The sequence below is a fragment of the Falco biarmicus genome, chromosome 1 (genome assembly GCF_023638135.1).
Source record: "Falco biarmicus isolate bFalBia1 chromosome 1, bFalBia1.pri, whole genome shotgun sequence".
NCBI lineage: Eukaryota > Metazoa > Chordata > Aves > Falconiformes > Falconidae > Falco > Falco biarmicus.
Window position 1 is genome coordinate 109,167,896 of NC_079288.1, and position 26,524 is coordinate 109,194,419.

Consider the following 26,524-nt stretch of genomic DNA (forward strand, 5'->3'; position numbering starts at 1 on the left):
TTCATCATTTACACACAGAAATGGTGTTTATTTTCTGCTTGAATTGGTGTGCTTGATCAGGAGCCGTAATTCCTGTGCTTTAGAAACTATTTTAAAAAAGCCAAGGTCACCTAAGTGTAACTCACTCCTCTGCTTTTACACAGTGTGACGACTCAAGGTTGTGATTTAGACACTGAATAGGTTTTGAACGTTAGTTGTATGTTGGTTGGGGTTTTTTTGAGTTACTAGACCAGTCCTTCGGAATATGGAGTTATGTTCTGTATCATGCTTTACACTTTTCACCGGTGCTTAATCTTCACTTTTTGGTGGTGGTGTTTTCCATAAGTCATGCTCCCATAGCATCTACCCTGTTCCCTCTGTGTTAAGATGTAAATACACACACCCAATTAGAAAAATGTTGGGGAACAGAAACAGCATTGCTGAGCTTCCCACAGCAAATCGCAGAGTCCGCTTACCTAAGGATGTGAATGTGACTTTGCCATGTTAATGACCCATTCTGTTGCTTTTGACAGTTCTGCAGGTGGGCAAATTGAGGCATCAAAGCAATTAGAAGGTAATAGCTTCTAAATTTGTACTGGGAGCAGCGATTTATCTGAGTGGTGATCATTTGCATTCAGAGTCTTCACTTGTGAGCCCCCAGTAGAACAAGTGGCCAGGGAGCTCTGCACACTTGTGGCACAATTTTCCCTGGGCTGCTTTGGTGTTCTCCCAAACCCAGCTGATTCGCCTCAGTGTGGTAATGTAGGAGATTCAGGCTAACCCCAGCTGGTAATGAGGAATCCTATAGTATGAAGCTTTAGAGGTTTTGTCTCAAATAGTTAAAAAACAACCACTGTTTTCAAGTGTATTCTTGGGCCCAGGAGGTGACTACTGCTCATACTCATATGCTTTTGACCAAACTATGCAGCAGAATTATGGGCTGGCTCCCAACCAAATTAATCTTGTAGTCTGTCCCACCACTGTATGGGACCGTCGTACTCTGAGGGATTTAGGTGGATGTTTAGAAGGTATTTTCTCAGGAGGACAGAGAGCTTTAACCTCAGCACTTCCAATGACGGGTGCTGCATACTTGCTGTGATGTGGTTCAGCTGTCTGCAGGGCAGTGGCAGCAGCAACCTCATTGCAAGTTCAGTAGTGAACTTATCTAAATCTTGGCAACCGTGGTCCTGTATTTCCACTCTTCCTTCCCTGCGTAGTGCCAGCCAATGTCTGACGCCTCAGGCAGTGGCTGCCTCTTGAATACTTACATCACTGGCCCACTGTTGAACAGGAGCGGTGAATTAGTCACCAACAACAAAGCTGGAAAGGCAGAGGTTCTCAACACTTACTTCACCTCTGTCTTTACCAGCTCGTTGGGCCTTGGGAACGAAAGTCCAGGCTGAGGCACACACAGACCCACCGTCAGTGGAGAAAAAGTTGGTATGTGAACTGTTACAGGAACCTGACCCCTACAAATCACTGGGCCGTGACAAGAGCCACCCGGGGGTGTTGAGAGCTGGCTGGTGTCATCATGAGGCTGCTCTCCATAATCTAAGAAGTTGTGGAGATGGGGGGATGTCCCAGAAGACTGGCAGAAGGCTAATGTCACGCATGCCTACAAGAAAGGCTTATAGGAGTATCCAGGAACTACAGGCCCATCAGTCATACTTTGGTCCCTGGGAAAGTTACGGAACGCATCCTCCAGGGGCCCATCACCAGTCAAATGAAGCACGTGGCTGGGAAAAGCCAGCGCGGATTCACCAAGGGCAAGTGGTGCTGGATGACCCTGATCGCCTGCTACGACAAAGTAACCTGCTCGGTGGATGTGGGGTGAGCGGTGGTCATTGTCCACCTGGATTTCTCCAAGGTTTTCCATACAGTTTCCCACAGCCTCCTCCCAGAGAACCCTGGGCAAGTGTCCGTGCGGTGGGGGAGAGCTGGGTGACAGGCTGCACCCAGAGGTGGTGGCAAACGGCTCCTCTGCAAACGGGCAGCCTGTCACAAGTGGGGTTCCCCAGGGATCGATATTGGGCCCAAGGGTGTTTCACGTCTTCATAAGCGATCTGGACGGTGGGATCAAGTGCTCCCTGATGAAGTTTGCTGATGGCACCAAACTGAGTGGGGAAGCGGACGCTTTGGAAGGGAGAGCCACCCTGCAGGAAGGCCTGGATAGGCTGGAAGAGTGGGTAACGAGAACCTTATGAGGTTCAACAAGGACAAGTGTAAGGTCTTGCACCTGGGAAAACATAACCCCGGAGTGCAGGACAGGCCGGGATCTACCCGGCTGGGGAGCGGCTCTGCGGAAAGGGACCGGGGGATCCTGGTGGACACCAAGCTCAGTGCGAGTGAACAGCGCGGCGCTGCGGCAAAGCCAGCCGTCGGGGTGCTGGGCTGCATCGACAAGGGCATCGCCAGCACAGGTAAAGAAGTCCCTACCCCCCTCGGTGCTTTGTGAGGCCACACCTGGAATACTGTGTTCAGTTCTGGTCCCCGCTGTACAAGAAAGACGGGGACAGGCTGCAGAGGGTCCAGAGGAGGGGCACAAAGATGACCGGAGGACTGGGAAGGCTGCCGGGTGAGGAAAGGCTGCGAGGACTGGGGGTGTTCAGCCTTGAGAAAAGGCCGCTCAGGGGAGACCTTATCACCGTGTTCCAGTATTTGAAAGGTGACTGCAAAGATGGAGACTCCCTTTTTACAGGGAATCACATGGAAAAGACAAGGGGTAATGGGTACAAGTTACTTCTGGGAAGATTCTGGTTGGACACTAGAGGAAAATTTTTTGCAATGAGAACGATTGGAATTGTTCAACCATTGGAATGATCTCCCCAGAGAAGTCGTGGATTCTCGAACACTTGTAAGATTTGGCTGGACAGGGTTCTGGGTCATCTTGTTTAGACTGTGTTTTTGCCAAGAACGTTTGGACCAGATGATCCTTGAGGTCCCTTCCAACCTGTTATTCTGTGAGCACTCCGTAGATGAGTGCACTGCAGGAGAAGCAGCTGCAGAAAGCTGGCTGTTCAGGGGGGTATGGGTGATATTTGTAGCTCTCTTATTGCCCCTTTGACCAGGTAGCAAATTGTGAATTACTGAGAAAAACAATATTGAATGGGATACTTGCTCAACATGACTGCAAGCGGCTGTGACCCAGGGCTGTGTTCATATTAATGGCAGCGTTCTCCTTGATTTCAGCAGGGAAGGAGCTGCTGTGTAGCAGCAGAGTATGATGTATTGGAAGGGGAATATTCCCCTCCTCTGGTGACTTCACACGGTGCAGCTGGTCCTCAAATATGTTTTGAAGTAGTTTCTCATTAGGATCAACTCATGAGAAGTAGCAGATGGCAAAGTGAGGCTAAATTAGCGAGAACTTTGCGTTCTCTTAATGCTCTTTCTCTCTATAAATAATATTTGGGGAGTGGAGCAGGAATGAAGACGCTGTTGTGTTTGTGGCTACCTCTGCTGCTATGTATGTTCTGTGCTGCCGTGCAGCATGTTTTGTCAGCAGTGAAAAGGAGGGGGAATTTGGCAGCCTTTTCACAAGGGCAAAAATATTGCAGTTCTACTGCAAAACAAATAAAATCGAAGCGATGTTCAAAGATATTTGAGAGGAAACAAAAATGTGGGAGACAGTTTTACATTAACAGCCAAACAGGCCACATAACCACCTTTGATCTTTTTGGTTTCAGCTTCTTCCTAAGAAAATCAGTGAAATGAACTAAAACCAGTATCTCTCCTCTGATATTCCCAGTAATTCTCCAACTTCACTTTCATCCTAAAATTTTCATTTAAACTAAATGTATCTATATGTTTCTCTTAATGTGTGGTGGTGGTGGTGTGTGTGTGCGTGCATATATGTAAATATGTATGTACAGTACTACTGTAGCCTGGAGAGCTACTTCTGGAAAGCTTCTCTGGCAGCAGCTGTTTATTTGTTGAGGTGAAGAAGTAATTGTCTTGCAAGTTTATGCTGACTTAAAAAGTCACTAAGTGTAGTCATATAGGGACTCAGCGTAGCACAGACTGACATTATAGATGCTATCTGCTCACTGGTGTGTATTATGTGATACGAGTCTGGATTTCTAGATCCCTTTACAAAGTAACATCCACTGGCAGTAGTAAGACTTAACTCTGTGGTTCAGGCATCCTGGCTTGCTTTCAGGTGTTCTCTGGTACCCGCTTCACAGCTGAAGCAACTACCTGGAAAATGATTGTGGCTTTAAAAGCCTTTTAAAATGCTGTAAGTGGTTGTTGCCAGCCGTCAGCTGTACCTTTTCATTTTTTGGCTTATCCACCTGTATGGCACTGTGGGAACGTGGGTGAGTCTGGTATGTGCTGACTGGAAGATTTGCATCGAAATCTGCTTCTGGGATCCGAGCTTGGACATTGGCAGCAGCAGCACTGGCATCTGTATCTTGAATGACATTCTTTGCAACCTTTGTCTTCAGTGATTGTTTTCAGGCCACAGTAATGAAAAGCTTTGCAAAAATAATTCCCTCTGAGTTTGTTTTTTTTTTTTTCCTGGACTTGTTGACCTATGCCGTAAACTTTCATACTTTCATATGCAGTGTCCTTATGGGCCACTTTGTACTCTTTTCTGTGGACCTTATTAACAGCTCTGCAGGACAGGTGCTTCTGTTAATCATCCTCTTGAGGTGTTAGCCAGAATGAAATTCTGCTCTGTTTCTCGTGCTAGCGCTAACTCTGCAGTGGAAGCAGGTGCTCAGACTGTTAAAGACAAACACCAGCAAACTGAAAAACCCAACAACGTGAAACTTTGTTTTTCAGAGAGGCATACGGATCTCTGAACAGTCTAGAGACTGCTAAGGAGATAGACTTCCTCCAGGGATCTTTTATCATAAAAGCAGCTTAAGTGACTCACTCTTTCCCAGAGGATATTCTTAAAACAACTCCACTCATTTTGTCTTTTAGCAGTCAGAAACAGGATTTGTTTTGTGCTTTCTTAAAAGAAAAGAACATATTTCAAAAAAAGTCAATTGCCATATTTCCAGGAAGATCTGGGCTATATTTGATAGTAAAGGTCTGTACAGCTCACTAACTCATGGGCTGACTGGCACTATGTTCACTCAAGCAAGTGCTTCAGTGAAAAATTCAGCACTATTTTTAGTTCTCTTACAACAAACCACTTGATTGTAAGGCCTGGGGAACTGCGACATTGTGATTGCAAAGGGTCTCCTGGAAAAGGCAGGAGGACAAGAGACGGCAGCGCACAAGCAACGCCAAGGACTGCCAGCTGATGCAGAGGAGCACACATCACAAGCAGGTATTTTAAATCGTCTTATAACCCTGGGTCTGCTCACAAAATGAATTTGCTGGTAAGAGACAGGGCATGAAAGCGTTAGCTGGCTGGCTCTATCTGCTCCTGCCCTTAAAGATTTCATTCCATAAATTCCTGTCCTGACCGTCGGCTTTTAAATCGTCTCTTCTCATTTCCTAGCCTTTTCTGGGATTTTACAGGATCTTGGGCAAGTTAGCAAAAGACCATAAACGAGTTTCTCAAAGCGAACGCATTCTGCTTTTAAAGGAATACAGCCGTTGCAGCGCCCGGGTGAGTAGCATGTAGGAAGTACTACACTCTGTTCCTCTCTGCTAACTGCATTAACTTGTAAAAGAAAATAGTCTGCCTTTGACCAGCCAGCTGGCTGAGGAGGGTTTGATCAGACCTGCCTGGGGGGTGGAGGGCTTGCTGGCAAACTCCGCGAGTGTGTGCCTGAGTGTGTGCCTACACGCGTCGGCTCAGCCCCGGTGTTGTGGTCTCCCCATGGCAGCTCTCCTGACCCCCGCTTGTCCCCGCGGTGCTTCCCGCAGGTTGGTCCCAGGCGAGGGAAGCTGGCCCAGGGAGGTTTGGGGCTCGCTCCTCGGGTGTCTCGTCCCCACCCTCGCGGGCCCCCCGCAGCACCGTGTCCCGAGGGGCGAGGTGGTTGCCATTCCTGGGCGGTGGAGTCAGGGAGAGACTGCTGCCAGCCGGCAGATAGCGGGAGCAGGGGCCAGGCTGGCCGTGGCTCCTGGCAGCCCCGCAGGCACTGGCAGTCACGCCAGAGGTGCCCGCGCCGGCGCTGACCCTGCTGCCAGCCTGTGCTCGTGCCAGGTGAGAGCTCAGAGCTTCAGATTTATTTCCTAGACCGACACTAGTACGTGTTGTGTCACAGCCTGTTGTGATACTGCTAGAGAGACGAGCTGTCGGATTTTGGCAGCGTCCTGCCCACCACCTCCTCAGTTCACAAGGGCTGATCCTGCGTAACAGCTTTGAAGCCTGCTTTGTTTTAAGAGAGAGGATTTCAGCCTGCTGGTCACACAGGAGCTCCCAGCTTTGCCAGAGTGCTGGAGCAGCGGCTGGAATTAGGCAAGGAAACTTTTGCATATGCAGTATACCTTGGGTAGTGCTGTCTTGCGTTTTCACCTTTTTGTTTTAGCTCGGTTGTGCAGCGTTTGCAAATTCCTTGCTTCAGAGTCAGACCCCGACTTTGGGGTGAGCCTTGATGCAGTTTAGTTGCATTGCTGTGTTATAAAATAACTACTCCTGTTTTACCCTTAATGATACCATTACCTTAAAATAGACGCCTCCTCTTTTGAGTTGTTTGGTAAAGAATGCAATGAAGGGGAAGTGTTGAATTCCCATGAACTCTTGTGTTTAAAGATCCTGCCTAGCTTTCAGCGTGCTGAGCTGCTGCAGCCTCCTCTGTGTACTAGAATGGCTGTTACCGAAATGCACTGTTCTTGCACCACGCTCTGCACTGCTGTGGTCGTGTTCTCTGTCTCAGCTATGCTTTAGGTGCATTTGAAAAGACAGGTGAAGCAGCAGTTTCATAATCGAGTTTTCAGTGTGTTCTCACTGTATGAGTGCATTGTGCATAAACAGGGCAGATGGTGCAGGCAGAGTAGCTCTAGCATGCCTTGGCTTATGTTTGCATGAACTGAGTTCAGATAGTTAGATAATAATCAGAATGTTCATATTCAGTTAGATAATTAATGGTTTTGGGCTTGTTTAAAATAAACAAACAAACCCTGTTTTGTTCTCATTGATTCTGGCCAATTCAGATTTTTATTCTCCAGAAACAGACTTCAACACTGCTGAGTTGTCAGTCTCAGCACTGGTTACTACAATGAAGGCAAGTGGAATGAAGAGTCAGTTACTCCATGCCCTGAATTCAGTAAACTTGAGTCTGAGTTGTCTGGAACTTGTTATACTTTCTGAGTAAGGAGGATGAATGAGTTGGGTTTTCTTCTGGAAAAGGTAGAAGTGGGTGAGCTTTCATTAAAACTTCAATGACAAATGTTATAGCGCTATGGCAAATAGCATTTCTCTGGGAGACACTGTATGTGTCTGTAGGTTAAAGCTGTTCATGGTGATCAGATCCATGTACTTCACCAAATTGCTGGAAAGCTTGGCTGGATGTTTCTTAATCAGCATTTTATCTTTCTGTCTTCCTCCTCCAGCTATCCTGAGTGTTTCATGGGCAGGTACCAAACAAACCACTTCTGGAAACACTCGCCAGTATGTCTTAGTGCCACATTTGCATTTGCACAAAGGATACTTCTGCACAGTACAGTTCCGAAACCTTTTTAGGTGACTGATGCGCTATATGACTAGTATGTGCTAGAATCAGCTCAGCGCCCGAGACAGTCCATGTGACTTACTGCATCATCTAATCTTGATATTCCTGTACCTCTGTATTGGAAAGAGGTACCTTAAAGCAAAAGATGAACAGTTATTTTCAACTACCTACAGTTGTTGCCAGCTACCCTGCTTGAAGGCAGCCCAAAACAGCAGCAGTTGAGTTGGTTTTTGGTATTGTGAATGGTGCAATATGAGAGGTAAGAGGAAAGTAGTTGGAATGCTCCTGGGAGCTATTACAAAGTGAGCATGTGCTTACAGAGTGTTTGGATATAAAATCTCTTTTATCTCTTCCCCCAGACCCTTAAGCCTTTTAATTAGGTCAGTGGGTGAGATGCTGTCATGCCCTGAGCACAGCTGGAGGAGGTGGTACTGCAGGGTGTTGTAGCACCCCTGTTCTGGAGCTGGTTATGGATATTGCAGAGCTGCTCTCCCCTGCTCTGCAGGTGCCTGCCACTGCCTCCTGCCATCTCTTTCGAAAATGGGGTTACGCATCTACTTTAACATCTGTGCAGGCTCAGAGATGGGACAGAAATCTTAGTTCAAGGAGATGCAGTATCCTTCTAGCTTTATTGTTTCAGTTGGGATAAAAAAGTGATGGATTGCACATGAGCTCTGTACCTGGTAGCTCTTGCAGACTGTAAATCCAAGCAGTGCAGCTCAAAAGCAAACTCTGAAGTCTGGACTAAGTTTGTCATTTTAATGTCAATTCAAAGAAATACTGGTTTCTGATCTATTGGTGAATCTGAACAGTTGTCAAATTAATTCTCTTTTCATGTCCTATAAGTGCGGAGCTGTAAATCACAGTTACAAATTTGGTTTAAAACTGCATTCTGTTTCTGTTTTTGTTATTTCCCCCCCCGAACTTTGTTAGCTAATTTTAACTAGAAGTAGCTGATTAATTAAATGTCATTTTCTAATGAGTCCAGCTCATCCTTCTTAAGCCAAGTCTGATACAAACCCAAACTCATTCTAATCCTTAAATCATTAAATTAAGTCATTGACTTTTCTGTCTGTGAATGTCAGATGGTAGCAGGTTACTGAAGTACTTAACCTGAACATTATCCATTGACTGCAGCGCTCTCTTCTTCCAAGGCATATTTATGAAGTGCTTTAATGCAGTGCATGTAAAAATTGCAAGTTCTCACCATTCATTCCTGCTGGAAGAAGAGCAGTTATAGCCTGCTTTTGGGAACAGATCTTGTGAAAAATACATTTTTGATTTAACTATGAAAGCGAGTGGCAGACTGCCAAAATGACCAGGTCATTCAGGTTGTTACAAGAGCTGCTGCACCTGTGATGCTTCTGAGAACCTTCTCTTTTTCCAGGTATGCAGATAGATTCTTTACTCCTTGCGAAAACCTGACCCCAGCTGTGGGAACGGCGTTCTTGAAAACACGGCCACAAATTTTATGGTCAATGGAAAAGTAATTTTCAGACTCCCAGAGATTTTCCTGTCTGATGGTTGCATGCCAGCGTGCTGGGGACTGAACTGTGGGTCTCCAGGCCATGCATCATGGGTGTCTAAGGTCAGGAAGAAGAGGAAGGCTACTGACGTGAGGGTGGGAGCAGCACGCATCCCCTGAGGGCTGGCACAGAGCACCAGGTGCTGCAGCACTGGCCAGTGGGGTGCAGGATTCCTAGCCCACAGCCGTCGCCTGTTGTGATGCTTGGCCAGGAGCAGGCTTGTCTCTGCAGGTAACATCTTAACAACCCCATGGGCTGCCTGCACAGTGCAGTCACTAGGAGGAGTGTCTGCGTGGGAGGCATTGCTTAAGGAGGTGGTGTGGCAGTTATGAGAATATGCAGGTTGGACAGGACTGCAGATTGACGTTATTGGTAGCTTGTAAAGGTACCGAGCCAAACTTGGCGAGATTCATGTTGTTGTTATCAGTTTCCCGGTGCTGTTCTTGGATGGTACCGTCTTTGCATGTAGCTGATTTGACCAGTGCACTTTTCAGTCCATCTGGCAGCATGGTAAAGAAGTGGCCTCGCTTGCTCACAAAAGTAAAAAGCTCAGCTTCTGTGGGTGGGAAAGATGTCAATGAATATCTGAACAGACATTTTACACTTACAATGAATAAAACTGAGGCAGCTAGAAGCAGTAAAGAATGTTTGTTAAAAACAAGTGTCATGTGCCTGGGAATAGGATAGACTAGAAGAGAATAGTTGAGTTGGAAGGGACCTACAACAGCCATCCAGTCCAAGTGCCTGACCACTTCAGGGCTGACCAAAAGTTAAAGCATGTTATTAAAGGCATTGTTCGAATGCCTCTGAAACACTGACAGGCCTGGGGCATCGCCCGCCCCCCAGGAAGCCTGTTCCAGTGTTTGACCACGCTCTCAGTAAAGAAATGCTTCCCAATGTCTGGTCTAAACCTCCTCAGATGCAACTTTGAACCGTTCCAGTGTGAGATAATACAGATAATACTTATCTATCTGTGTACTTGAGTGTTTCCTGAAGATGTGGTGTGGAAGAGCTAACAACATCGCATTGTTTCAGCCTCCCTGTTTACGTTCCGCTTCAGGCTTCACTTGGTTCAATTGGTTCTCCCCATGGGGTATCTCTCTTGCAGAAGAGCTGGATTTCTAACGAGAATGTATGAAGTTTCCAATATTAAGTAGACAAAAGCCCAAAATGTTTCCTATGGCAGTAAACCCCCACCATGCTTCTCTGTGGATTTTGAACGTCTGCCACTTGGGGAGCCAGTTGTTGTTGTTGTGTTACCAGAGGAAAGAGGTGGTGTGCACCCTGTGTGTGTGTCCTCCCCTGGCCTGCCACTGAGGTCTTTGTGTCAGTATAGAAGAAAAGGAGGGTTAGTGGCTTTCGAGCTTACTGTTACTGCACACTCCTAACATGAAAACTAATGAAATGATAGGGTGAAGGTGTAAAGTGTAGGGCCAGAGTGACTTAAAATATGGGAGAGATGGCCATGCAATTGGAGCTTGTAGTAAATAGTCAAAGATAAAATGGAAAAATCTGTATTAAAAGTGGTGTGTGCAATGTATTTAGGCACTCGGAATCAGGAGTTGTGGCTGCTTTGAATGAGAAATGGCTCTTCAGGAAATAATTTTTTCATTTAAGCTTAATTTGAGGCTTGAAAGTAGAATTCATTCTTGTGCAATTGGATTGAATGTTATATTTCCCTATTATACATCATCTTTTCTTTCTCAGACCCACAAATAGCTTTTTCATCCTGGTTGCTACTGGCAAAAGCCTGTAAATCAGATTTTGGGACACATACGAGTGAATCAGAAATGCTGTGGCTGGAAGCTTTGCCGTCATCAGAAGGAGATGCTGAAGCGATACAAGGTCAATCGGTCAGATTTAAGCAAAGTCAAACTTTTTTTCAGAAACAGCATGGTGACAGGTTAGTGCCAGCCACCTCACTGCTGAACCACAGTATCATCTGCCTTTCTGCAGCCTGTGTGAATGGTACCATGCACACTCTTTCTGTAGAAATTAGGTTGCACACCTTACGCGCTTCCCACATGTGTTGTCTGGTGGCCATTGCTGGCAGGAATGAATCTTGAGCCACAACCTAGTGCATTTAAGTACTGACATCCTGAGGGGAACAAATGAACGTGGGCTTATCTTTGCCTTCTTTCTGCATCTCCGAAAGATGCAATGATAGACTGGGAAACATGCAGCTCACTTTGCTTTTCCCCCGGGGTACTCTGATACATGGCAAAGCCTGTGCCTTGTGGCTGGGGAGGTGAAAGGGAGACTGCTGCCCAAGAGCAGAGGAAGCTGTCAAGTGAAGCAAAAGAAGATGCTGAAATCCTTCATCATACAAGTTCTTACCTTAAACAGTCACTGTCTGGTCCCAAAAGGGTGTGAGGCCACTGGTGAGATCAGCTTTGTAAAGGGCTTTGGGTTCCCTGAATAGTGTGTTGTTCATCAGGGAAAAGAGGAAGGGTGACCGCTTAGGAGCTTCATCCCCTCTCCTGTGCTCCTCCCAACCTTACGAAACCTGATGTAACACTTCAAGGTTCACGTGTGGTATAGGGAGGAGAGTTAGGGGAAGGAAACAATGCTGTGGGGATTTAGGGCAGAGATGACAAATTACATAAACTTTCTGTAGCTTTAAAGGCACCCAGGTGAACTGCCAAAAGTGTTTGCTGGGCCAGCTCTCCAGCAGGAATACAGGTGCTTGCTGTGGCTGTTAAGGTAAGGTACCCAGGCTCTCCTTGAAGGGTTGTCCTCACCTGCCAGCCCTCCCTCTCTGGCTGTGTGGTCCTGACTGCATTTGCCGCCTCCTGCTTAGCAAGTGTCCTGAGGCAGCAGCAAGTTCTCATGAAGTGGTGCAGCCACTGCTATGTAATTATTACATCAAGGACTGTCAAGTATTTGCCCTTATCCGTGACTTGACTCGTGATGCTGGCTGGCAGCTGGCAGGTTTTTAAAGCTGGTGCATGCTATCTTGCTTTACAGCCGTACACGTGAAATGCCCTGGGGGGCAAAATCTGCCACTAACCTTGCAGATTGCTGCGGTAGAAGTAGCAGCCAGTCCCCTGCCCTTGCACACGCTTTCTCCTGTCCCTGTCTGCACGTTGCTCACTCCCCTTTGCAGCTCAGGAGATCCTGTCCTTCAACCCTGTAAGAACCCAGTCACTGGCAGCTTTTAGGTTCTGAAGTATTGAAAGGAGCTGATTTCTTTTTTTAACACTAAAACTTAAAGAGGCTTTTGCTTAAAGCTAGTGATAAGTAGTAGCGAGAGGCATTTTTACTTGTGCTCGTGTGGGACCTCACTGTCTTTTTATAGCGTCAAGCAGATAATACGGCAACATGTATAGTTAGCAGTTTCTGCCATGTATCTCTGATTGCAAATCGTCTTTAAACACATTCCTTCCAGTTCACCAAGTAGCATATGAAATTATTACCTCTCAGATTACTGTGTTGTAACATCTCAGTTAAGGTACAGTGGGAAAGCATGTAGTAATTTAAGTTACAACTTTTTTTCTTTAAATCTAAACAGGATCTTCATTTGACACACTTCGGATATGACCTTTGTGTCTCTGCTGGGTTGTTTTCTGGGTTTATGATGCACTGCGCATTCCTATAAAGCCCTTCACTGGGTGATCTTAAAGTCTTTACAAGCTTTAATTAACTGAAGGACTATGTCTCCCCTGTGAGGTCAATAAATAGTCTTAATTGCTTTTTGCAGAAAGAGGAAAATTCGGCAGAGAAATTTTAAAGGCAAAATTAAAGCTGGGCAAAAAGCTACTGAGGAGGTAGGAGCAGAGCCCACGATTCCCAAATTCCTGTTGATGTGCGCCATCCCCCTTTATTACATAAGCATGCCCAGGAAAGATGTAACCTCGCACAGTGAGGCAAGATGTAGGTCAGGTTTCCTTTGTCAGTACCTCTTCTGCTTTTTGACCTGTGGGTTGCCAAAAGCAACAAAAGCCTATGGATGAGGGATTCTTTTCAAAACTAGTTAAAAAAGCAACAAGCAAACCCTGAAAGCCTCATTCCCCTCTAAAGAGCTATTTTTAGGAAGCTAAAGCAAGGAAGAATACCCTGGGGTGTCTGTACACAAAGTTTCTGTCTGGCTGCCTTTGGACAGCTTAAGTTTTAATGCACTTGTCAGGCTGTCGCATTTGTGCCTGGTGAAAAGTGGGGACCAGACAGAGTGGACCATACTGATGGCACAACGCAGCTGCTGTGTGGTGTGCTGCCATGCAGGGAGGGGACAGATCCTTCTTCGAGGCTGCTGGTGCAAAGCCTATTAACTGGAGGTTTTGTGAAGAGGCAACGTGCGGTGTTAAGACGGCTCCTGTTCCCATTGTGATCACAGGATGTTGTTGACTCTGTCCTGAACAAAAAGGAAAAAAAGATTGCAACTGTATTGTCGCTGACCACTTTATCAGAAAAATGGCAGTGCACAGAGCTTGAGCTGAAGGTACCACATTTATTCATAACAATATGTAATAACCAGTTTTAAGGACCACCAAGGAAGGAAGCTTATCAGGGCATCATTGCTGATCTTCCGCAGCCGTGAAAATCCACTAGTTGTGTCTGTCACTTCAACTATGATCCATCTCACATATAAAATCTTCCTTATCCTTGGTTACCTGGTTATTTACTTTTGCTGAAGGTGGAATGACTCTAATGACACTGTTGAAAGGATTTTGAGGCTTTATTTTGCGTTTGAATGTCCTGAATGCAGGCTGTGTTCTCCTAATTAAAAAAAAAAAAAAAAAATCAAGAGGGATCAACACAAGCTGCTCTGTTGTTGAGAGAAAAGGGAAAAAGGTGCTCACGCTGGTGTAACAGTCGTGGGGCAGCAGAAGTGCCATGGGAAGGCAGTCCTCGCTGTTGGTGCTCTGAAACACTTCACTGGGAGCTGAAGCACTGGCTTTGTACAAAGCAGTCTCTTGATTGTGGAAGTTGCAAAGAAGCAGAGAGCAGCAGCTGGGCCAAATAAGGCAAAACCCTCGTTTACAGAAGTCCTTGGCAGTGGTTGTACTGTTTTCTTTTACTCAGCACGCATAAGCAGGTATAATAGTAAGTGCACTTGTGCAACAACAAAATTGGATGAGCTGATAAAGGTGAAATGAGAATCAATGAGGAGTTAACTCTTAGAGTGTTATTACTTTGATGTTTGCAGCACACATATTTTCTTTCTCTCCTATTCTTCCTAGAAAATGGACCCCCTTTTTTTTTCTACTGGGACTCTAGAAGGAAGGCTTAGACACAACTGATTTTTATTTCAGCTTGACAGATTAGTAATAAAACCATGTCCCTCCCACAGGAGTGGAGCTGCTTCCCGCAAGAAAGCCTCATTAAAGCAGTGGAGGCTGGAGGCATTATAGCAACAGATTTCCGTGGCCTTGAACTCTGCTGCCACAGGATAGTTGTTCAGTTTTGAAAGAGCAGTTATAATTTTAAAATTGTTTTGAATTCTTGCCTTGAGACCATTTGTGTCGTTGATACAGATGGCTGATAGAGAAGAACTGTGATAGACTATGGGGTGAGTTAAGGCAGTATAAAATAAAACAAGAGAAGATGATGGTAATACTCACTTAAAACCAGAAAAAAAGTAACGTCAGAATGAAGAGGGGCAGCCCCGTGATCTGGTATGTAAATACTGGGAAGCACTTTATTAGCAAACAGACCAACCCATACTCCAGGCCTGGTGTCACTGGCTGAATTCTGGGTTTTTTTGATTATGGGTCAGTTTATGTGGCACCAGGTCCCGTGGTGACAGATGGGGTTCACCTGTCTCAAAGTGGGAAAAGGATCCTAGGTCAGGAGTTAGCAGGGCTTGTTGAGTGTACTTTAAACCAGGTATGAAGGGGGAAGAGGGTAAAACCAGGCTCACTAGAGATGAGCCTGGGGGCAGCACGCCGTGTTGGAGGCGAGATCGATAGCACAGCTGAAGTGCATCTACACCAATGCCCGGAGCACAGGCAAACAGGAGGAGCTGGAAGACATTGCGCAGCGGGAAAACTATGACATAGCTGCCATCACAGAAACACAGTGGGATGTCTCACGTGGCTGGGGTGCTGCAGTGGGTGGCTATAAACTGCTCAGAAGGGACAGGCAAGGAAAGAGAGGCGGCGGGGTAGCCCTCTGTGTTAGGGAGAGTTTCAACTGTCTACAGCTCAATCATGGTAACAAGGTCAAATGCGTATGGATGAGGATTGGGGGAGGCCAACAAGGCAGATATCCTGGTGGGAGCCTGTTAAAGACCACCTGACCAGGATGAAGAGGGAGATGAAATATTCTAGAAGCACCTGGGAGAAGTCTCACTACTGCTAGCCCTTGTTCTCCTGGGTGACTTCAACTTACCAGTTATCTGCTGGAAATACAACACAGCGGGGAGGAAAGAGTCTGGGAGGTTCCTGGAGTGTGTGGATGATAACTCCTGGCACAGCCGGTCAGGGAGCCAGCCTGGGGAGATGCCCCGCTGGAGCTGCTGTTCATGAGCAGAGAAGGGCGGGTGGGTGGTGTGGTGGTTGGAGGCTGTGCTGGGCACAGCCATCGTGAGATGGTAGTTTTTAATTCTTGGAGAAATAAGGAGCGGGGGGTCAGCAGAACCGTTGCCTTGGACTTCCAGAGGGCCGGCTTTGGCCTGTTTAGGATCCCGGTGGACAGAATCCCTGGGCAGGCAGTCCTGAAGGGCCCAGGGGTCCAGGCAGGCTGGGCATCCTTCAAGACGGCAGGAGCTGGCTGTCTGTGTGTGCCGAAAGACAAGCTGGCGGGGGAGAAGACTGGCCTGGCTGAACAGAGGGCTTTGGCTGGGACTCAGCAGGGAAAAGGAGAGTTTACCACCTTTGGAAGAAGGGGCAAGCAGCTCAAGAGGACTGTAAAGAAGTTGTGAGGTTATACCAGGAGAAAATTAGAAAGGTAAAAGCCCATTAAGCTGGCCACTGCTATAAAAGATAACAAAAAATGTTTTCAGATACACATTAGCAACAAAAGGAGGGCCAAGGATAATCTGCATCTTTCATTGGACGAAGGGGGGAACACTGCCACAGAGGGTGAGGGAAAGGCTGAGGTACTTTGTGCCTTCTTTACCTCAGTCTTTAACAGCCAGACCAGTTACCCTCAGGGTGCTGGGTCCCCTGAGCTGGAAGACAGGGATGAGGAGCACAATGAAGTCCCCACAGTCCAGGAGGAAACTGGTGTCCATGACCTGCTGCTCCACTTGGACATGCACAAGTCTGCAGTGCAGGATAGGATCCTCCCAAGGGTACGGAGGGAGCTGGCAGAGGATCTCGCCAAGCTGCTCTCCATCATTTATCAACAGTCCTGGCTCACCGGGGAGATTCCAGAAGAGTGGAGGTTAGCCAGTGTGACGCCCATCTACAGGAAGGGCCGAAGGGAGGACCTGGGGAACTACAGGCTGGTCAGCCTGACCTGGGTAGATGAGGGAAAGGCTGTGGATGTCTACCTGGACCTTAATAAAGCCTTTGTCACTGTCTCCCACAGCATCTCCTGGAGAAACCGGCTGCTCGCGGCCTGTACGTGTGCGCTCCGGGCTGGGTAAAAGGCTGGCTGGCTGGCCGAGCCCAAAGGGGGGTGGGGAATGGAGCCACATCCAGCTGGCGGCCGGGCACACGGGGTGTTCCCCAGGGCTCAGCGCTGGGGCCGGGCCTGGTTCGTGTGATCTGGGTCTGTGATCTGGGCGAGGGGATCGAGTGCACCCCCAGCGAGTCTGCAGCCAACACCCGGCTGGGCAGGGGTGCTGATCTGCTGGAGGGCAGGAGGCTCTGCAGAGGGGTCTGGGCAGGCTGGATCCACGGGCCCAGGCCACTTGGATGAGGTTCCACAAGGCCGAGTGCCGGGTCCTGCCCTGGGGTCACACCGGCCCCACGCAGCGCTCCAGGCCGGGGCAGAGCGGCTGGGAAGCGCCTGGGGGGAAAGGGCCTGGGGGTGCTGGTGGGCAGCCGGCTGGGCATGAGCCAGCACCGTGCCCAGGTGGCCAGGAGGGCCAGCAGCATCCCGGCTCGTGTCAGCAGCAGCGTGGCCAGCGGGACCAGGGCAGTGACCGTCCCCCTGCACTGGGCACGGGTGAGGCCGCCCCTGGAATCCTGTGTTCAGGTTTGGGCCCCTCGCTGCAGGAGGGACACTGAGGGGCTGGAGCGTGTCCAGAGACGGGCAGCGGGGCTGGGGAAGGGGCTGGGGCACAAGTGTTGTGAGGGGCGGCTGAGGGAGCCGGGGTGTTTAGCCTGGAGAAAAGGGGGCTCAGGGGGGGCTTATCGCGCTCTGCGACTGCCTGACAGGAGGCTGTAGGCGCGTGGGGGTCGGTCTCTTCTCCCAAGTAACAAGCGATAGAATGAGGGGAAACAGCCTCAAGCTGCACCAGGGGGAAATTTTAGTTTGGATATTAGGAAAAATTTATTCACTGAAAGGGTTATCAGACACTGGAACAGGCTGCCCAGGGATCACCATCCCTGGAGGTATTTAAAAGACGTGTAGATGCGGTGCTTAGGGACATGGTTTAGTGGTGGACTCGGCAGTGCTGTGTTAATGGTTGGACTTGATCTTTAAGGCCTTTTCCACCCTAAATAATTCTATGGTTCTGTGATGCTCTCTGAGGATGCAGCTGCTTGATAGCAGCCTGGTATGGCAGCGCATGGTGCTTCTAGTTGTTAGCCAGGAGCTGTGCGTGGCAGTGCCAGCTGCCTGCAGTGCTGCTGCCTACCCTGCAGGTCACAGCAAACCCAAAAGGACACCCTGCTGCAGCAAGGAAATGGAACAAAGCATTGCGAGCTGGCACCTCACACCTGGCAATGCCTTCATTGGATGTTAAGCCTACAGGAAATAATTTATTATTAGTAAGTTAAATGCCTGGGTGTTTTTTAGCTAATTCTAGGTATTGACTATTTTGAAAATACCAGAAAGCTTGAAATTCCTTTAATCATGACAGCAAGAGGTTACTAATACTGGCAGGAAATTTCAGTGTTAGAACTCTTCCAACTTGGAAAAGCTTGCTTTCTTTGGGGGGGGGGGAAGAAAATCCTAAAAAAAAAAAAAAAAAAAAAAGCCGCACAAACCCTTCTGCTTCATATCCCTTTTTCCTGTTGTCTGCCTGTGTGGTGTCTGCTGTGTTGCAGGTGGAACCAGTGTCTCTCCAGCATCATGAACTAGGGTAAGTCTGTTCCCTTAAACAGGCAGGAAGAGGGTCAGGAGGACAGAGTGAACTTGACCTTTATTTTTGACAGCCTGTCTTCAGAGTTCATGTTAGGATTCCCAGTGGTGGAGCGTGTACATAGGGAAGAGAATCCTTCCCCCTTGAGTTTTTCTATAACTAATGCGACTGAAGTCACTAAGCAGCCACAGTCTGGGTGAGGAAATGCTTCTTGGCCATAAGCAGGCACGATGCAGTTCTGCGTATCCGGCACTACATATGGGAACTGCAAGAGGAAATGCTGAGAGTTCACGGCTTAAAATTTTCTTTGGTGCTGTTATCTTCCAGTTTGGGGAGAACTGACAGGCTGGAGGATAAAAATGTAGCTTTAGTCTAGAAAATGTAATGTACTGAATAACACCTTTTTGTTGGTAGGTACCTGAGCATTTTCAGTACTGAGATCCAGGTGCTGCAAAAATAGATGACAGGCATGTTCTTTTTCTGTAATGTATAGCATCGATATCCCTTGTCATGGCTGCAAAATCACTGCTGTGCTGTCCATCCCTTTTGTTACATGCTGCTTGGGGTTTTGTAGCTTGTATCTGCTTCAGCACCTCCAGCTCATTGATGTATTGGATCAGTATTTTGGCTAATTCTGAGTGTGTTGTATACATTCAACAATTCAAAATATTCTCTTAGGGCAGCTGAAACCATGCATTGATCAAAATTGCGTGACTAAACTGAAAGAATCCCCTTAGATTAATTTTTTGCACTTCATATCCAGAGAACAAGGTTGCTGTGTACTGATATAGTATAAAAGAAATGGGTGCGTGTATCTGGACCTGTATAATGCTGTGGATTTAAATAGACCACTCTCTTCCTCGTCACCACCACCCCTTGCAGGCCACTCTTATATCTGGCAAATCAAAATGCGTTTTCTAACGTGGGTTTTTAAAAAAGCCTTGAACATCAGCCCTGAAGGAAAGAAAGCTTGTTCTCTGGTGGTTGGCAGCCAGCTGACTTGAAGGCAGCCCCATCTCGCTCCCCCTGCCGACTTCAGGTCATAGGGTTGTGCAGAGCAGCTTCACGCTGCTACAGGCATGACAGGCATTAAGAAGAAATGGCTCTTCCATGTAGAAACCGCTGTGGCAGCGTAATCTTTGTCCGGGGCTGTTTAGGCAGCAGACTGAGCTGCTCTAATGGGAATAAAACCGACATGGGACCGGTGGTGGAGAGCAGTACGGATACGGCCTGTTAACAGCTGAAGGTGGGGCTGTGCTGGGACAAACCAGTGTATCTTGCTGTCCTGAGAAACTGGAAAAAAGGTTGGGAGTTGACAGGAGCAGCAGCAGTAATGAGCAGAGGTACTCTGTGTGCTCTTTGGTTTTGTACTGTGCGAGTAAAAGGAGTGACAGCGGTTAGAGGGACGTTGTGTTTGTGGTAAAGTGGACAAGTCCCTTTTTCAGAATGTTATACTGAAAGCTACAAGTTTTCCCAGGGTAAATATCATCAGGTGAAGTTTATTGTGTTTCTGGTTGAATGTGTTTGCCAGCACTGTGATTTGTAATTATGTGAAGATGCTTACATCAATGCAGCATATACTGGAATCTCTTTGCAAAAGCCTGCATCTGCTGAAACTTTCTGTAATGTGGAAATTTCAGCTTAGGTCAGTTCCTCAGAATAAGCGTGTAGGAACTGTGGCTATAATGCACCTTCAGCTGGAGGGCAGAGCCGTGCTTCCTGATGAGGGATTTCCATTGTGTCCATACTTGAAAAGCCTGCGTATATGTCAGCATGTGCTAAGAATAATTCCCAGCGCTCCTGACAGAAGACAAGTCTTGTTTAGGAGTGTCACGATTTTTAAATAGTAAGAATACAAATGATTTTCCTTTCCTGAAGAGACTCGTTTCACTAAGTCCTATAAAAGGGCAGGATTATTTGTGTGCGTGGGGTTCTGTTGTTTTTGGTTTTTTTCCCCATCAAAAATGAATCACAAGACTGAGGAAAAAGCCTCTGGACTCCTCAAACAAGATCAGAATCGGAACAAGTCAAGAATGTGTTAATTCTGCGCTGCAGCCATGCCGGCTGTATAACGGTAGCTGTTACACACCACAGTGGCATAGAATTTTGGTAGTTTGGACAGTTGTCAGCAAACAGCAACATTAATGTAACTCTCTCATCTCGTATATAATAGCAGCTTCTTGTGTCAGAGACTTCATAAAAAAGCACAACTTTTTTTAACATAAGCCTGCTACAAAAGAAATTTTATGCAGTAGAAAGAGATGCTCAGATTTAAAATGAATGAGGTGAAAAAAGAATTATATGGTAAAGTGTTGTTCTTGTAAATATGCAAGGGAAATAACATACTGAAATATGCAAGTACTCAAGAGTATTCTGAAATACAGCTGTGAGGAAAAAACTAACAATATAATTCAAGAAAGAAATCGGGATTTATTGTGATTGTCTCGCAGAGGATGACCTGTGAAATATTGGAAAGTTTATTTGCGGCACCTCTTCCTTACAGTGCTATACCTCATCTGCCAGCCTTTTCATCTGAATAGAGCAGTTGATGAGATGGGAGTATAACATGGAGGGAATGGCTGCATGTATCACCTCTGCACCCTGGTTGTATCTAAGGCCAGGAGAGGTCAGTTGCGTCAGATGCAGGAGTTGCCTGAAAGCAGAGCTCCTGCAGGGAGGCTGGGGATGAGCTGCAAGTGACAGGCTACTTTGCAGAGATTACAGATGTGGTATTTTATATAGTTTCAGGAAAAATTGCAAGCTGCGGGCAGGACGAAGTTAGAGATAGTACTCGTTCAATGATCAGTAGTTACGTTTTACATCTGGATAGGAAAGACTCCTTACTCTGATGGTCAAATTCCTTATTTTTTCCCCTCCTGATTTTCAGTCTTCTGCTGACTTTGGTATTGAACTGCATGTAAGCTTTTTTTTTTTTTCCTCCTCTTTGCTACCACCGAGTTGGAAGGAACTGGCTCCTCCTGTCTGTTCAGCCATCTGTGCTTTGTTTCTAACCCAGATGCTGAGGAAAGCAGTTTTGCTCGTGGCTCAGCTCTCTCAACACACTAGGCTACTGGGACTTGCCTGGGTAACTCTTGTGGGATCTCATGCTTGAGCTTTCTCTCATTTCCAGTGGCTTGTATCGACACCTTCAGAGAAAAGGCAGTAGCATCTCACACGCACCGTTGCTGCATCTGCATTGCGATCACACGGAGTGTGAACTCTGAAGTGGGATCTGGATCGACTGAGGCCACTCCCTCTGAAGGAAGCAGGATCCCAAGGTGTAGAAAAGCCATGCAAACACAGCTAAACTGAATGTCTGTTTTGCTGTTAGCACAGGCTTCTGCTCTTTGTTATTACTGTAGCGTAATTCAGTTGCAAGGTTTAGCTCACCAGTTCTGCTGGGAGCTAGAGGGATTTCCCCCAGATAATAGTGTCTTAAGCTGCCTGAAAGATGTGGTCTATAAATTTTTCATAACTAGTGAGACTCAGCTTAAATGCATGTGATGTTGGGGGCAACAAATGTCCTGCTTTGCTCTAGTGTTGCTCACCAGAATGTGATTTCTTCCATTTATGTGGCCTTTCAAGCCTTAGTATTGTATAAACCACCTGTGCACCAAATCTGTTTGTTAAACGCTTAGAAATATTAATGGCTCATTTTTGTCAGAGCTTGATAGCGCAATACAGGGAACATATGGGATGCCTGGGACAAACAAGGTCCTTTATAGCACCTGCATATTGTCCTTCTTGCCCCTTTCCCAGCACCTGGAGGTTTGTATTCCTTAGTTCCTGCTCATTTGACTGTGAGCAGAGGCTCGTACTCAGAAATCTGCTGTGCAGTGTAGCTTTCTGGGAGAAGCATGAACTTGATGAGTGTCCCTGACCTTTCTGTCCTTGGCCATAAAAATCTTTCCGTTGTATGCGGCTGCATGTACGACAGGTTGGCGTTTGCCTCCTTGAAATGCATCAGGGATTAACCTTTTGCAGAAGCAAACTGCAGAAAGCAAAACCTGCTTGCTAGTGCACACTGCCCGTTGCCACCTCTCTCCTTACTGGGGCATATGTTTGCCCCTAGCCTGGGACTCCATTTGGTTTTCTGCAAATAAAATCATCTGCCTTGCCCCAGCGAAAGGAGCATTTTAACGAGGTTTTTGCAGACCTTCTGCATTTTCCCTTGAAATCTAAATTTAGCCAGGGTTGGAGATTATTTTGGAAGAGCAGGAGCAAGAAAAAGATGCCTTTGTTGCGAAGACTGAGAAAGCAGCCTGGCGGTTGTGTTAAAATGCCTCCACCTTTAATTAATATTGACTGAGACTGCTCAGAAGAGAATGGTTGTATTATGTGCTCTGGCTGAGGGGATGTTGAAATACAGGCGGGAGTTATCAAGCAGGTTTCAGTCAGCGCTGTCATCACTGTTGTGTTTCTCTTTGGCATTTAAATCCTTTCCCTGTTTGTTAAAAGAGCAATTCACAGAACAGCTTTCCTTGTGGAAGCTTGTTTTATAGTCCTAGGATTGGGCTTTCTGTTCCCAGCTGAAGGACTTAAGGAAAATACAAGAGATGGAAGACTGCAAGAATAACAAAGCGGAAATGAGTTGGAAATAAACATTTTGCAATATGTTAAATACCATCTGTGGGCTAGGACACGGTCTCCCTATGGTGGAGAGTGATGGACACATTTCTGAGAAAATCAGGTTGAGGTTGCTATGGGGGGACAGGTGGGAGAGAGGGAGAGGAGACGCAAGGTCAGGAGAAGCTGTTACTGCCCAAAGGTGCCTTGGACCAGCAAGTGCAGATGATGAGGAAGAGCAGAGGGAAAGGGGCCATGCTGTGGATTGCCTGCATCAGCTCTGGAGGTCAGCTCCGAAGGCTGGAATTGACAGTCTGGGTGCTGCGGTTTTGGCTCCTATGGCTGAAGGCGATCCCCAAGAAATGCCCCCCCGAACGAACATCACGGCAGTGCCAGCCCCTGGAGCTCAGCTAGCAAGAGATGTCAGAGTAAGGGAGAGATGTTGGCGTCTGCTGAGTTGACAGATTGTCATCTTTATGCCTTTACTATATAACTTTTTAAGGAAGACTAACTCAGCACATGGAGTGTGAAAAGCAGACGTGCTTTTGTATTTCCTCCAGTGTAGGGAAGGCAGGGATCATGGTGTTACAGGTGGGGCGGCTCAGGGTTAGCCAGGGAGCGCCAGGGCTTGGTATGAAAACACCTGGAGCAGGGCTGTCGCACCGAGTACCAAAAAAAAGGGGTGGTCTTTGCACAGGGATATTGCTCAGTGGCAGAAGCCAGGTGAAGGGCTGACACTGCTGACTGGCAATGTGCAAGGGAGCAAACACATTATAGTGTGGGTAACGTTTCAGAACGTACATTGCTTGTTTTCTAAATGAACATAACAATGAAATGTCATGGTTGCAAGGGGACTGCAGCTGGGTAACAACTAGGGGAGAGGCACTATCTCAGAAGTATCCTCGTGTTAGACTTATAACCAAAAGTCACCAGTTCGGGATATTAAGCAGTAGTTTGTGGTTATTCATTTTACACCTTGGTGATCATGCATTTCTTTTCAGTTTGGCTATTGAGTATACAATGCGACAGAAACTGTGAGGGCAGAAATATTTGTTTGCATTATGAAAAAAAAAAAGATTTATAATCATCATTTGGGAACACTGAGAGTTCAGATCAGCTTTCATGCTGACGGTTAGCTCCTTGAGCCAGGTCAAGAAACTGGGCTGCATTTTACGGGCTTCAACTCAGGCTGGACCTATGGCCCAGGGAGCCAGTTGCCATCTCCTTTCTTGCTGCTGGGATTCTTCTGTTAAACCAAACAACAAAACCACATCTCTCTGGATTGGTGTAGTGACAGATCAAAGAAATTGTTCCTGCTCTTTGTGCCTTATATTTAATTACTCATCTTAATGGCTTGTTTTAAGAATTAAAAAATCCCAGCTTGCTTGCAAAACAAGCGAAATTCCCCAGCTGGCAGCCAGATCCCAGGTAATGTGTTGCCATGGTATCAAATTGAACTAGCAACCATCAATGTGCCCACGAACAAGTTATCAGTGTAATAACGAATGTTTAAGTGTTTATACTCATTTTACTCTAGTGGGTAAGGCTGGTGTACATGGAGGAGAGCAGAAAGGATCGAAACAGATGTTGGCTGGAGTCAGTGCTTGGTGCCACAGGGAGCTGCGCCCCAGGCTGAGAGTGCTGCCTGCAGCCACAGAGGGGCTTGCCCATTGCCTGTGACTGCGCAGTTGCTGCAAGCAGTGTTTGTTCAAGACCAAATTTCTGAGACTAGAAAGGGAGGAAAAGTATTTTATGTTAACCAGTGTTTGGGTGCTGTGTTAAGAGGGCTGGAAAACTTATTTGATATTCTTGGTTGACTGAAGCTATACATGAAGTTGATGTGAATTCACCAGATGGGCCAGGTAAAAAATAGGAATAGATTTTGTTTGATGTTTTCAACAAATAATAGGTTTGGAGTTGTTTTACCTTTTGAAAGAGCCTGATCTTTTTAAATTATCGAAATTGATATTAAAATGCGGCATAACATGAATAAAATTCTTTCGTATTGAATTACCATGTAGTTTTACTGCTCTGAAATAAGCATTTTCAGTTTTGTTTTACTAAGGAAGCCAAAAAGATTGTCATTTTGAGTCAGTGAAGTGACTGTTTTGTTTTCTTTGGCCAGCACTCCACAAACTCACTTATTCACATAGCTATAAATAAGGATATCTTAATATTTTATCTGCGCATTTTGATTTATAGCAGCAGCAGCTAAAGAAAATAACTGCTTTCCCAGTCTAGAGCAAACTGCTGAAAAATATGCTCACATATGTGTCTTTTCCTTTCTTAATTGAGTTATGCATATGACAGAAAAATCCTGATTATATGAAAGTGTGTGTTGCCTTTGGGTGGCAGCCAGTGATAGATATTCAAAAATAGAGTTATGAGGGGATCAAAGGTATTTGTTGAGAGAGATTTTCATAAGGAACAGTAACAAAAGCAGAGGTCCCTTAGACTCCCTGGTGGTACAGAGCAGACTGAATCCCAGGCTGTGGGGTGAGTTTAGGAAATGCTGACTTTCCCACTATGAGTCTTCCCCAGCTAAGAGCAGGTTCAATTAGAAGCAGACCTGGTTTCTACGGCTGTTAATTTTCCTATCTGAACCACGTTTTCCTTCACCCTTCCTCTCCTTGCCATGTAAGTGTGTGTGTCTGAGGGACGCGGAGCCCAAGGGACTGGAGAGCCTGTCCTCTCCTAAAGGCTCCCTTGCTGCAGGAGTCTCGAGACTGTCTTTAACCTTCTACCTCACAGCCTTACTGAAGGAGCCTGTTGCTTTTTGCTGGCTGGACTGGAAATGCATTTTGAAAAATAAAAACATATTTTTTTGTGCCACAGGTCACCTCTTTCCTGTGGGGAGTTAATTCACAGAGCCTGGGGCAGGTTGTTGACACCACGCTGAAGAGAGGATGGGGGAAAAAGCCTGCTTGTGCTGCTAAATGTGATCAGTAGAGTGGGGGGCTTTGCTCGGTAGGGAGCCATTTGTCATCTTTCTGTCTGTTTGTTTGTTTGTTTGCTTTTTAGGGAAGCAGAGGTTTGTTTCTTGACTCTCCTTCTGGAGCAGCAGGTGGTATGATTTGATGAAAATTAAGTGGCAGTGTTTCAAGGACAACACAGATGTGATGTATTCTTTTAATATTTGTAGCCCTAGAGGGAATGAACAGCTACCTGGGTGGGTATAAGGCTGTCTGGGCAGCGGGGTTGCCAGGCAAAGGCTTCTGCAATTCGGAACTAGCTGTAGCTGCTTCTCCCATATCCCCTCCTGTTGCTCCAAGACAGCCAGCCCCGATGGCATCTGCTGAGGCTGTTTGTTGGTCAAGCCCTGGCTCTGATTTCATCTTTGTGGGGTCATTAGCAACGTGGCATCTGCTAGCAGCTAGAGTCTTCACCTTCTTGTAACTGGCTTTTATTATCTTCCACAGTCATAATGGCCTCTGGTAAAGGGGAGCTCCACATGTGTGTTACGGAAAGTCATAGCTGTGAGCCAAAGCTGTGCTGAGGTAGGAGTTGTTGTCACCCTGAGAGCTGAGGATTAAATCTCAGGTACCCTTCTCCTCCGTGAACGTTTGAAACACAAGCCTTACACCAAGTGTTAAATGAAAAATAGCGTGGATTCAAGGCACAAAGGCTTGATTCAGCTGTCAGCTCTACCAAAGCATTTCTAGGGGTAGGGGCTCAGATGCTGCCTTCTGGTCCAGGGCTACTACTAATGAAAATGCTTCACTTGGCTAGTTACTGTATTTCTATCT

At 46.6% G+C, this 26,524-nt stretch overlaps 1 protein-coding gene across 7 annotated transcripts in view; it reads left to right on the forward strand.

Annotated features, from left to right (window-relative positions):
• Window positions 1-26,524, forward strand: part of ARHGAP24 (Rho GTPase activating protein 24) — a 225,589-nt gene that overhangs the window by 133,677 nt on the left and 65,388 nt on the right. The window contains exon 1 of one of the 7 annotated variants that reach the window (XM_056359786.1): window positions 5,107-5,257. The exons of 5 other annotated variants lie outside the window; for them this stretch is intronic. The gene's annotated coding sequence lies outside the window, so the exon portion shown is untranslated. Of the gene's footprint in view, window positions 1-5,106; window positions 5,258-5,407; window positions 5,543-26,524 lie in introns of those variants that run through there. One more of the 7 variants, XM_056359776.1, reaches the window with a different exon arrangement.